Raw genomic sequence first — 14030 nt, 5'->3', positions numbered from 1 at the left:
TTGGTCAGAGAAGATTAAGAACCTGCTTAATACTTTGATAGTGGAATCATCTCTAGGGACAAATTATTTTTTTTAAAATGATAAATAACAGCAGCAGTATATTATTCAAACCCTCTGCCTCTTCTACCATTCAATAACATCATGCCTAGTCTTTTATATCACTGCCATTTCGTTGCACTGACCTCATATCATTGATTCCTTTCAATCTAAAAAGATATTGATTTGTCCTGAGTATACTCAGCAACTGGGCTTCCACAATCCTCTTGTGCAGAGAATTCTATGGAATCACTATCCTTTAGATCAGGGGTTCCCAACCATTTTTTTACACCATGGACAAATACCATTATGCAAGGGTTCAGTGAATCCCAGGATGGGATCCCCTGCTTTTCCTTTTCAACTATTGTGAATGACGCATCCTTTATATTGAGACAGTAAAGGCCGATTTATACTTGTGCGTCAAATGTACGCCGTAGGTACCGCGTATCCTATGCCAAACCCTATGCCGTAGGGTGACATGCACCTCCCAAAAATGTAACTCACGCGTCGCGGCGACGCAGACTGCAGAAACTGTGATTGGTCCACTTGGTAGCATCGTATTTCCTCATACGCATTTCTGGTTGCTTTTCTCCACCACGTCTGTACGCTGATGCAAAATAAGTGGTTGGAGAGGATGAACCAAATTGCCAAGTCTACCTGCCGACATCCGAAAATATTTGAAATGCATTTCCTCGTCCATGTCCCTCACAAAGAAACTCAACACAGTGGTGTTTTGGCGGTGAATTGCAGAGCGACACAGACACAACTATGCATGCTCCCTACAGCGTAGGGCTACGCAAAAGTATAAATCAGGCCTACGGCGTAGCCCATACGCAAAAGTATAAATCAGCCTTAACTCCTAGATTTAGACATTACTGTGATTAACACTACACTGCCAGGGCAAACCAGAAACCATTGCTGACTGCAAAGGTTCATGCTCTGCTGAGCAATTGGAATGCTGCCTTCAGATTGGGTGACAGGACGACTCTAAAGTCAGCAAGAGCCATGCTTTCTCGTGGCATCAGAAAAGCAAAGAGGACATGCAGTCCTCTTTTATTGTCATTTAGTAATGCATGCACTAAGAAATGAAACAATATTCCTCCTGTGTGATATCACAGACCAAGACTGAAAAACTAACAAAAACCACATAATTATAGCATATAGTAACAATAGTGCAAACAATACCATAACTTGATGAAGAACAGGCCATGGCACAGTAAAAAAGTTCAAAGTCTCTCGAAAGTCCCACATCTCATGCAGACGGGAGAAGGAAGAAAACTCTCCCTGCCATGCCCGACCACAGTCCAACTCTGAGTCGTCCGAAAACTTCGAGCTCAGATCAGCCCTCCGACACCGAGTACCGAGCACCATCTCTGCCGAACGCTTCGACCCCAGCCTCAGTCACCAGCAGCAGGCAAAGCCGGGGATTTTGGGGCCTTCCCTCCGGAGATTCTCGATCGCATTGTAGCAGCGGCAGCGAACCAGGCATTTCAGAAATTTCTCCAGATGTTCCTCTGTGCTTCTCACGTCTGTCTCCATCAAATCAGAACTGTGAACAGTATCCTACTTACAAATACAATATTTCACCGGAGAGCTGCCTGCACTGTGTCGTGCTGCCATCTTCTCCTCCCGCCTTATGTCAAGGAATACAAACCATAACGGATTGTAAGTCCACACTAGTGTCAACGACAGCAATGCTTCATTTCCTGATGAGATGAATGCCTTCCTTCCACAATTGGATGCAATGAATGATGCGACATTGAGGAATGTCCCCTCTTCCCCTAAGGGACAGGCACCCTGGTTGGCTGCAGCGGAGGTAAGGAGGATCTTAGCCATGTAAAACCCACGCAAAGCTGTGCGGCTGACAACATACCTGGTCAGGTGCCAAGGGACTGTGTGGCCCAGCTAACAGAGATCTTACTGAAAATCTTTAATATCTCTTTGAAACAGTCTACTGTCCCTGCAGGCTTCAAGGCAGCCACTATCATTTCAGTGCCCAAGAGAGTGATGGTAACTGCCCTGTTTACCATCCAGTAGCACCAACCTCAACAATCATGAAGTGCTTTGAATGGCTGGTAATGGATCATATAAAGTCACACCTTCCAGCTACACTGGACCCTTTCCAGTCTCCTACTACTCAAAATGGTCCACTAACGATACCACAGCCTCGGCCCTCCACTCCAGCCTGTCGCACCCTCAAATGCCAGGATGTTGTTCGTAGACTTCAGCTTGACATTTAACATGATCGTCCCTCAGAGGCTGGTGGGTAAACTGTTCTCTTTGGGACTCAACCACCCTTTCTGTAACTGGATCTTGGCCTTCTTGATGGAAGGAACCCAGTCAGCATGAGTTGGCAGCAACATCTCAAGCTCCATCGTGTCAAGCACTGGTGCCCTCCAGGGCTGTGTGCTCAACCTGCTGCTAACTCACAACAGCACTGCTAGATCTAGCTCAAAACGTATCATCAAGCTCGCTTATCATATTACAGTGGTTAGCCTCCAGAGAGGAGTTAGAAAAGTGCCCCGCCCTCAACCTAACAACTTTCTACAGCAGCATCATTGAAAGTGCCCTGTCTGTCTGCATCATTGTGTGGTACAGAAGCTGCAAGACAACAGTAAGACCCTACAGGGGATAGTAAAATCCACTGACAGGAACACTGGGTCTCCTTTCTCCCTTATTTGTGACATTTACCAGGTGCTTTGCAGAAAAGAGGTCAAAAGCATTGCTGAGGATCCCTACCACCCGCCCCACAATCTCCTTGACCCACTACCATCAGGAAGGAGGTACAAGAATATCAGAACTAGGACTGCAAGGCTGGGGAACAGCGTTTTTCCCCTCAGGCTGTGAGACTAGCAAATAGCCTGCCACCACCAAGGTCTCACCACCAGGACAGTGAGCTGTTAACTGTAGTTTACCTGTGCTGTGCACGACTTGCATTTTGAATTAAATTTTATTAAGTTATGGTAGTATTCTGGTTTATGTGCTATATGTGATATATATTCTGTGGATGCGCCGTAGTCTGGATGAACGTTGTTCCATGTGGTTGTATATATTTACAGTCAGATGACCATAAATTTGAAGTTAAACTCGACACCATAGCCAAGGAAAGCAACAACTGTACATCTACGCTGTCAAACCCCGTAAGAGCTTTGTATATTTCAGTATAAATTTTCATTCTTCTAACCTCAGAAGTACACTCTTAGTCTGCTTCACTTCTTTTAAAATAAAGTCACCTTTTCTGGAATCAATTTGATGAGCCTACACTGATCTTTCTCCCTTGCAATTAGACCCTTTCTTAGGCAAGTGAATCGGACTGCTTGGAATATCCCAGATGCAGTCTCACCACACCCTATACAAGGTACCACTACTCCTGTACTTGTATTAAAGGTCATCATCATGCTTGCCTTCTCAATTGTTTACTGAACCCGATTTTTGGTACAATAGTGTCCAGGTCTCTCTGAACACTGACACCTTCCAATCTATCACCATTAAAATAAAACTACCTTTCTACTTTTTTTTCTACTAAAGTGGATAACCTAAGCTTTCCACATTATATTCCTTCTGCCATTTTTTTCCCCTCAGGAGATATAAAGGAACCCACAGGAGTGCAAGCATGCGGGATAGGGGGTGTCATATTTCACCTACAGCACATATGCTGGGGATCCCCGTATGCTGTAATTTAAGAATGCAGATTGGATTGAAAGAGTGTGGATTGAAACAGTGGGACTTCTTAAAGTATTTGTGATTGGTGAGTTATAATAGTCTAAGGTCTTAAGCCACATTAATGTTCTGGTCAATGAAATTAGTGAACCAGCTTGGAATTTGTATTTATAGCTCAAAAATGAGCAAAATTGCTGATTACATTTTCACATTGTACCATGGTGGAATTTGAACTCTCAATCCCTGCTGTACCTGGTGAAGAATCACAAAATTCTTGTACTTTGAACATTGAACCTGTTGCAGTAAAAACCACAAATATTACAACTAAAGAACTAACCCACATAAAATGTGGACATTATTAGCAAGATAGTCTTATTTCAGCCAAAACTATGATGGCAACACACATAAAAATTGCTGGTGAACGCAGGCCAGGCAGCATCTATAGGAAGAGGTACAGTCGACGTTTCAGGCTGAGACCTTTCGTCAGGACTAACTGACAGAAGAGATAGTAAGAGAACCCATGATGGTTTGTGGTTCAATCTGATGTACGTTGACCTACAGATAACACCCACAGGGTCTAAGAAATACCCACAACCACAATCTAAACAGAAATCTGCTTTCGCTTCTTTCTCGGATTCCACCCATTAGACTCCCCCAATTCCAGCAATTCCAGATAACATAACTGTTTCCCCATTCACTAGAGTTGGCTTTTGCAGTCAGGTGTATTGGGAGATGAAAGACATACTATGAACATAAATGATGACACCACTGGGATAGTCAGAACTGGCAGAGCTCAACAAGACCAACAGTACAGCCACTCTGAATGCAGATCAGCAGCTGGAGAACAATGAGAGGTAGCAAAGACCACAGCTACCAAAATCACTCAGCCAACATTACTGTGTAGTTTGTCAACAAGACACAACTGCCCCTTCTTATTACTCGGGCTCTAGGCTTTTCTCATGCCCAACGTTCTAGCAGTCCCCAAAACTCCAGGGTCTGATATCCAAATAATTCACATCCCCTCCATGTGCTAGGTGCACCTACTCTCTGCATATGCAAGCTTACTCTGTGGGTTGAACTCAATATCTCTGTTCTCCAAGGCTCTGGTATTGCAGTGACTTTGTACGCCCATACCTACCTAATCCTCTTGTTCTGGTGTCCAAGTGATCCCCTCCACCAGAGCAAAAGTATCTCAGTTATCCCTCAAAACAGAACCTAATTCCCAGTTCTGATATTTGGGAGACATGCTCCCCACTGACAGCTAAGCTCAACACTGTACACCTCTGCATTCCAGATTCTGTAGCAGGGTGGGCCCACAACCTCCAGGGACTCTGGAATTCAGGACACTCACAATCCTCCCAATCACTGGCATCTTTGTGACCTCCTTTGCCATCATTCATAAGATCTATTATCAGAGGGACACCCGCTTGGGCTCTAGTATCCTTCCACCACTTCTACCGCTAACCATTGAGCATCTGGTGTATATGTTTAAAGATGTCTGAAGTTCTCATCATACCTCCTGTCACCTGTCAAATTCTCCATGGACTCTCTATGTCTGCCTTGAAAACCACACACAGCGCCCAGGTCCTGATGTCAAGATGATCAGCCCCTCCCAAAGTTCAAGTATCTGGGTGAATTCCCACTGCCCAAGCTCTAGGCTGCAGTCCTGAAGTGACTAACGGTCATCCTGTACATATAATCACACCAGTTTTGGTATCAAATTTGGTCCTCTCCAGTCCAGACTCTGGTTAACCACTCCCACAATACCCAAGTTCAGAAATCTGCGACTGATTTCACAGTTAACCGTTCCTCGGCTTTACCATCTGACAGAACCACATCATAGGCTCTGCAATCTGGGCTGCCCTAGACCCCCCTCCCATCCAAATCAGGCCAAATAAGGGAGCTTGTGCCTCAAGTACCAGGAAATCTGCAGATGCTGGAATTTCAAGCAACACACATAAAGGTTGCTGGTGAAAGCAGCAGGCCAGGCAGCATCTCTAGGAAGAGGTACAGTCGACGTTTCGGGCCAAGACCCTTCGTCTGGGCTAACTGAAAGAAGAGCTAGTAAAAGATTTGAAAGTGGGAGGGGGAGGGGAGAGCCAAAATGATAGGAGAAGACAGGAGGGGGAGGGATGGAGCCAAGAGCTGGACAGTTGATTGGCAAAAGAGATATGAGAGGACTATGGGACGGGAGGCCTAGGGAGAAAGAAAGAGGGGGAAGCCCAGAGGATGGGCAATAACGGATGGGGTGCGAGGGGGAGGTGGGGCATTAACAGAAGTTAGAGAAGTCAATGTTCATGCCATCAGGTTCTGATATGTCTATCCACGGCCTCCTCTACTGTAAAGATGAAGCCACACTCAGGTTGGAGGAACAACACCTTATATTCCATCTGGGTAGCCTCCAACCTGATGGCATGAACATCGACTTCTCTAACTTCCGCTAATGCCCCACCTCCCCCTGGTACCCCATGTTATTGCCCATCCTCTGGGCTTCCCCCTTCCCCTTTCTTTCTCCCTGGGCCTCCGGTCCCATGATCCTCTCGTATCCCTTTTGCCTATCACCTGTCCAGCTCTTGGCTCCCTCTCTTCCCCTCCTGTCTTCTCCTATCATTTTGGATCTCCCCCTCCCCCTTTCAAATCTCTTACTCACTCTTCCTTCAGTTAGTCCTGACGAAGGGTCTCGGCCTGAAACGTCGACTGTACCTCTTCCTAGAGATGCTGCCTGGCCTGCTGCGTTCACCAGCAACTTTGATGTGTGTTGCTTGTCATGAAATGCCTGTGAGACCCACTCTCCTGGCAAGTACTCCAACAGTCTGACAGCGGGACCACCCACCAGGATCGTCACAAGCAAGATTCCCTGCAGCACCAAATTCGGGTTTCTAGGTGAACCACCTTTCACCTCCACCCCCAGTTTCTGGATAGCAATCCCCACCCAGCAAACTCTAGATGACACTACCCCTCCCCGCCACAGCCTGTCGATGACCACTCTGCTCCAGCAACCCCACGGTGCCTAGATATCAAACTTAACACCACCACCCCCGTCTGTGACCACGTTCCTCACCAACCTCCATGTCTGGATGACCCACTCTCCCACCCTCTCGGATAAACTGTCTATCGTCGGGCCCGCCGCCCCTCCCCAGCTTTACCGGAGTCCGCTCTCTGGGCAGTCGCCAAGTTTCCGCCCAGTCCTTGGCAGGAAGCCGATCTGCAGATTCCGTGGGTCTGCTGCCGACCGGGCCAGGCCGACAGTCAGCGATACCCGAGCCTTCCTTCAGTGATCGTCCAGCTCAATTCCGCCACTTGCGAACAAACAACAGCCACATCAGCAGCACCGCCACCCGGAACCAAAACTTCTCAATCGGACTATCCTTCCGGGACTGTTCCCATAGCAACTCGGACACCAGCCCAGCTACTGGAACTGCGAAATACAATACCAAGTTGTATAGACCGTAAAACTTAGGGGCAGAATTAGGCCATTTGGCCCATCGAGTCTGCTCCGCCATCTAATCGTGGCCGATCCTTTCTCTCCCCCACCCCCGGCACTGCTCCCCAGCCTTCTCCCCATAAGCCTTGCCCAATCAAGAACTTTTCAACCGCTGCTTTAAAAACCCCAACGACCCGGCGTCCACAGCTGCCTGTGGTAATAAATTCCACAAATTCACTGCCTACTGGCGAAAGAAGTTTGTCCGCATCTCTGTTTTAAATGGACGTCTCTCCATGTTAAGGACTATCTCCGTGCTTTCTTGGCTCTGATTCCCTCACCATGGGAAAGATCATTTCAACATTCGAAAGGTTTCAATAAGATCTCCCCCCTCATCCTTCTGAATTCCAGCGACCACAGACCCAGAGTCATCAAACGTTCCTGGTATGATAACCCTTTCATTCCCGGAATCATCCTTCTGAACCTCCTCTGAACACTCTCCAATGCCAGCACATCTTTTATAGATTAGGAGCCAAGAACTGTTCTCAATACTCAAGGTGAGGCCTCGCCAGTGCCTTATAAACCCTCAGCATCATATCCCTGCTCTTGTATTCTAGACCTCTTGAAATGAATGCATTTCAGTGAAGGCATTGCATTTGCCTTCCTCACCACCGATTCTACCTGCAAGTTAACCTTTAGGGTGTTCTGCACAAGGACTCCCAAGTTCCTTTGAATCTCAGATTTTTGGATTTTCTCCCCATTAAGAAAATATTCTGCACATTTATTTCTACTAACAAAGTGCATGACCATGCATTTTTCTGTATTGTATTTCATTTGCCGCTCTCTTGCCCATTCTCCTAATCTGTCTAAGTCCTTCTGCAGCCTACCTGCTTCCTCAACACCACCCACCCTTCACCAATCTCCGTATCATAAACAATAGACAATAGGTGCAGGAATAGGCCATTCAGCCCTTCGAGCCAGCACCACCATCCACTGTGATCATGGCTGATCATCCACAATCAGTACCCTTTTTCTGCCTTCTCCCCATATCCCTTCACTCTGCTATCTTTAAGAGCTCTATCTAACGATAGCTCTATCTATCTAACACTTATCTGCAAACTTAGCAATAAAACCATCTATTTTTTCATCTAAATCATTGATATACGACATAAAAAGAAGTGGTCCCAACACTGACCTCTGCAGAACATCATGAGTCACTGGCAGCCAACCAGAAAAGGATCCTTTTATTCCTTCTTGCCACCTTCTACCAATCAGGCAGTGCTCTAGCCATGCCAGTAACTTTCCTGTAATACCATGGGCTATTAACTTAGAAACATAGAGACATAGAAATCCTACAGCACAATACAGGCCCTTCAGCCCACAATGCTGTGCCAAACATGTACTTACTTTAGAAATTACCAAGGGTTACCCATATCCCTCTATCTTTCTAAGCTCCAGGAGTCTCTTAAAAGACCCTATCGGATCCGCCTCCACCACCGTCCCCAGCAGCTCATTCCACGCACTCACCACTCTGCATAAAAAACTTACCCCAACATCTCCTCTGTACCTACTTCCAAGCACCATAAAACTGTGCCCTCTCATGCTAGCCATTTCAGCCCTGGGAAAAAGCCTCTGACTATCCACACGATCAATGCCTCTCATCATCTTATACACCTCTGTCATGTCACCTCTCATCCTCCGCCACTCCAAGGAGAAAAGGCCGAGTTCACTCTACCTATTCTCATAAGGCATGCTCCCCAATCCAGGCAACATCCTTGTAAACCTCCTCTGCACCCTTTCTATAGTTTCCACATCCTTTCTGTAGTAAGGTGACGAGAACTGAGCACAGTACTCCAACTGGGGTCTCACCAGGGTCTTATATAGCTGTAACATTACCTCTTGACTCTTAAACTCAGTCCAGTGGTTGATGAAAGCCAATGCACCATATGCCTTCTTAACCACAAAGACAACCGGCGCAGTACCTTTGAATGTCCTATGGACTCTAACCCAAGATCCCTCTGATCCTCCACACTACCAAGAATCTTACCATTAATACTATATTCTGCCATCATATTTGACCTGCCAAAATGAACCACTTCACACTTAGCAGGGTTGAACTCCATCTGCCACTTCTCAGCCCAGTTTTGTATCCTATTGAAGTCCCGCTGTACAGCCCTCCACACTATCCTTAACACCCCCAACCTTTGTGTCATCAACAAATTTACTAATCCATCCCTCCACGTCCTCATCCAGATCATTTATAAAAATCACGAAGAGTAAGGGTCCCAGAACAAATCCCTGAAGCACACCACACCACTCCATGCAGAATATGACCTGTCTACAACCACTCTTCGTCTTCTGTGAGCAAGCCAATTCGGGATCCACAAAGCAAGGTCCCCTTGGATCCCATGCCTCCTTACTTTCTCAATAAGCCTTGCATGGGCTACCTTATCAAATGCCTTGCTGAAATCCATATACACTACATCTACTGCTCTACCTTCATCAATGTCTTTAGTCACATCCTCAAAAAATTCATTTGGGCTCGTAAGCCATGACCTGCTTTTGACAAAGTCATGCGGACTATTCCTAATCATATTATACCTCTCCAAATGTTCATAAATCCTGTCTCTCAGGACCTTTTCCATCAACTTAACCAACCACTGAAGAAAGTCTCACTGGTCTATAATTTCCTGGGCTATTGCTACTCAGTTTCTTAAATAAGGGAACAACATCTGCAACACTCCAATCCTCCGGAACCTCTCCCATCCCCATTGATTTTGCAAAGATCATTGCCAGAGGCTCAGCAATCTCCTCCCTCACATCCCACAGTAGCCTGGGGTACATCTCGTCAGGTTCCAGTGATTATCCAACTAGATGCTTTCCAAAAGCTCCAGCACATCCTCTTTCTTAATGTCTATATGCTCAAGCTTTTCAGTCCACTGTAAGTCATCCCCACAATCACAAAGATCCTTTTCCATAGTGAATACTGAAGCAAAGTATTCATTAAGTACCTCTGCTATCTCCTCCAGTTCCATACACGCTTTTCCACTATCACACGTGATTGGTCCTATGCTCTCACAGCTTATCCCTTTGTTCTTCACATACTTGTCGAATGCCTTGGGGTTTTCTCTTGCCCTGTTCGCCAAGGCCTTCTCATGGCCCCTTCTGGCTCTCCTAATTTCATTCTTAAGCTCCTTCCTGCTAGCCTTATAATCTTCTTGATCTCTATCATTACCTGGTACTTTGACGGTTTCGTAAGCTTTTCTTTTCTTCCTGACTAGATTTTCAACAGACTTTGAACACCACGGTTCCTGTACCCTACCATCTTTTCCCTGTCTCATTGGAATGTACCTATGCAGAACGCCACGCAAAATCCCCTGAACACTTGCCACATTTCTGCTGCAGATTTCCCTGAGAACATCTGTTCCCAATTTATGCTTCCAAATTCCTGCCTGATAGCTTCATATTTCCCCTTACTCCAATTAAAAGTTTCCCTGTCTTGTCTGTTCCTATCCCTCTCCAATGCTGTGGTAAAGGAGATAGAATTGTGATCACTATCTCCAAAATGCTCTCCCACTGGGAGACCTGACACCTGACCAGGTTCATTTCCAAATACCAGATCAAGTACAGCCTCTCCTCTTGTAGGCTTATCCACATATTGTGTCAAGAAACCTTCTTGAACACACCTAACAAACTCCACCCCATCTAAATCCCTTGCTCTACGAACATGCCAATCGATATTTGGGAAATTAAGATCTCCCACCATGACAACTCTTATTATTACACCTTTCCAAAATCTGTCTCCCTATCTGATTATCAATGTCCCTGTTACTATTGGGTGGTCTATAAAAGACACCCAGTAGAGTTATTGACCCCTTACTGTTTCTAACATCCACCCACAGATACTCAGTAGACAATCTCTGCATGACTTCCTCCTTTTCTGCAGCCGTGACACTATCTCTGATCAGAAGTGCCACACCCCCACCTCTTTTGCCTCCCTCCCTGTCCTTTCTGAAACATCTAAAGCCTGGCACTAAAAGTAACCATTCCTGCCCCTGAGCCATCCAAGTCTCTGTAATGGCCACAACATCATAGCTCCAAGCACTAATCCACGCTCTAAGCTCATCCGCTTTGTTCATGATGCTTTTCTGCATTAAAATAGACGCATCTTAAACCATCGGTCTGAACACATCCCTTCTCTATCACCTGCCTATCCTCCCTCTCACACTGTCTACAAGCTTTCTCTATAGGTGAGCCAACCGCCCCTTCACCGTCTCTTCAGTTCGGTTCCCAACCCCCAGAAATTCCAGTTTAAACTCTTTCCACTAGCCTTAGCAAACCTTCCTGCCAGGATATTGGTCCCCCTCGGATTCAAGTGCAACCCGTCCTTTTTGTACAGGTCATGCCTGCCCCAAAAGAGGTCCCAATGATCCAGAAATCTGAATCCCTGCCCCCTACTCCAATCCCTCAGCCACACATTTATCGTCCACCTCACTCTATTCCTATACTCACTGTTGCTTGGTAAGGAGCCTCTTATGTAGCACCTTGTCAAAGGTGTGGTAAGCCATATATATAAGTTGTAACTGGGTTACCTGTCTGGACACGCCCTTCTACTGACTGCCCCTGTTGCTCCTCCCACAGAGCCCTGAATAAAGGCGATTTCACCATTGCTCCTCCTCCTCAGTCCAGGGGCAGACACTCAGCATGAAGGACACGTTTTACTGCGAATAAAAGCCTTTCAGTATTTACCCTACTTCCAGTCTTTTGGAGTATTTGAAGGTGCATCAAAAGGCCTACTGAAAGTCTAAATATTCAGCATGCACTGCAACCCCATTATCTATCCTACTTGTATCTCCTCTTAGAATTCCAACAGGTTAGTCAGACAAGGTTTTCCCTTACTTTGTCCCATCTTGTCCTGTGTCACCAAGAACTCCATAAACTCAACATTAACAATTGACTCCAACATCTTCCAACCACAGAGGTCATTCTTACTGGTCTATAATATCCTTTCTGCTGTCTTAAAGAGTGGAGTGACATCTGCAATTTTCCAGTCCTCTGGCACAATGCCAGAGTCCAATGATTTTTGAAAGATCATTCCTAATCCCTCCACAATCTCTTCCGCTACGTCTTTCAGAACGCTAGGGTGCAGTTCATCTGGTTTGGGTGACCTATGTACCCTTAGGTCTTTCAGCTTTTAGAGCACCTTCTCCCTTGTAACAGTACTGCACTCACTTCTCTTCCCTTGCACCCTTCAACACCTGCAACACTGCTAGTGTCTTCCATAGTGAAGGCTGATGCAAAATACACAGTTAGTTCATCTGCCATCTCTTTGTCCCCTGTTATTATTTCTCTGATCTCATTTTCTAGCGGTCCTATATCCACTCTCATCTCTTTTTTTTACATATTTGAAAAAGCTTTCACTATTCACTTCCAGTCCCATGATCCTCTCCCTTCTCCAGCCTCGTATCTCTTTTGCCGATCAGCTTTCCAGCTCTTGGCTCCATCCTTCCCCCTCCTGTCTTCTCCTATCATTTTGGATCTCCCCATCCCCCTCCCACTTTCAAATCTCTTACTATCTCTTCTTTCAGTTAGTCCTGACGAAGAGTCTCGGCCCGAAGCGTCAACTGTACCTCTTCCTATAGATGCTGCCTGACCTGCTGCGTTCACCAGCATTTTTTGTGTGTGTTACTATCCACTTTGATATTGTTTGCTAGCTTGCTTTCATATTTCATCTTTTCCCTCTTAATGATTCTTTTATTTGCCCTCTGTAGTGGTTTAAAAACTTCCCAATCCTCTGTCATCCCACTAATTTCTGTTTTGTTGTATGCCCTCTCTTTTGCTTTGACGTTACCTGTGACATCTCTTGTCAGCCACAGATTTTGGAATACATCTATCCTGCACCTTCCTCGTTTTTCCCAGAAACTCACACCATTGCTGCTCTGCTGTCATCCCTGCCAGCATCTCCTTTCAATTTACTTTGGCCAGCTCCTCTCTCATACCACTGTAATTTCCTTTACTCCACTGAAATACTGCCACGTCAGACTTTACTTTCTCCCTATCAAATTTCAAGAAATGCAACTATGATCTGTGCAAAGTCATCAAGGCATCGAAAGAACAATACAGGGACAAGATCCAGACACAACTCTCCACCAACAATACCTGCAGCTTATGGCAAGGTCTGAACACCATCGCAGACTTCAAAGCTAAACACAGAGGTTTCCAGCATTGCTGCCTCTCTCCCAGATGAGCTCAATCGTTTTTGTCCTTGATTCAATGAGCCCCCAAGGAGAGCCGCTGATGCATCCTGTAGCTTGGTCACCTCTGAGGCTGAACTACGCAGATGAGTCCAATGAGCGGACAGTCGCAAGGCTGCAGGACCGGATGGCATACCAGAGTGGGTACTCAGGATGTGCATGGCACAACTGGCAAGTGTGTTTAGACATTTTTAATCTCTCATTCTACCAGTGTCGAGTGCCCTCCTGCTTCAAAACATCCACCATTGTCCCCGTACCTAAAAAGACCAAGGTAACATGTCTAAACAATTGGCGTCCTGTCGCACTCACCTCAATAATAAGCAAACGCTTTGAGAGGCAGGTCAAGGACAACATTTGCACCATGCTACCAACTACACTGGATTCCCTACAATTCGCCTACCAACACAACCGATCGACAGGTGACGCAATAGCCACAGCTCTACACACCGTCCTTAGACATCAGGTGAAGAAGGAAGCTCATGTCAGAATGCTGTTCTTGGACTGCAGTTCAGCATTCAACACCGTCCTGGCTCGACAGGAAGCTCAGAGATCTCAGCCCTCACCCTGCCTTGTGTAGCTGGATCCTGGACTTCCTGTCACATCACCAGCAGGTGGTAAGAGTGGGCTCCCTCACCTCTCCCACTCTGACCCTCAACATA

General features: G+C 46.1%; 1 protein-coding gene across 1 annotated transcript in view; it reads right to left on the bottom strand.

The window, feature by feature from the left end:
• Nucleotides 1-7035, bottom strand: part of LOC134359533 (golgin subfamily B member 1-like) — a 111942-nt gene extending 104907 nt beyond the window's left edge. Inside the window, exon 1 of the mRNA XM_063072935.1 lies at nucleotides 6843-7035. The gene's annotated coding sequence lies outside the window, so the exon portion shown is untranslated. The remainder of the gene's footprint in view (nucleotides 1-6842) is intronic.
• Nucleotides 7036-14030: the final 6995 nt, after the last annotated feature.

Source organism: Mobula hypostoma, chromosome 20 (assembly GCF_963921235.1).
Source record: "Mobula hypostoma chromosome 20, sMobHyp1.1, whole genome shotgun sequence".
NCBI classification, from domain to species: Eukaryota; Metazoa; Chordata; class Chondrichthyes; order Myliobatiformes; family Myliobatidae; genus Mobula; species Mobula hypostoma.
Note: the sequence above shows the minus strand (reverse complement) of the source record. Positions and strands in the feature narration are given on the sequence as shown.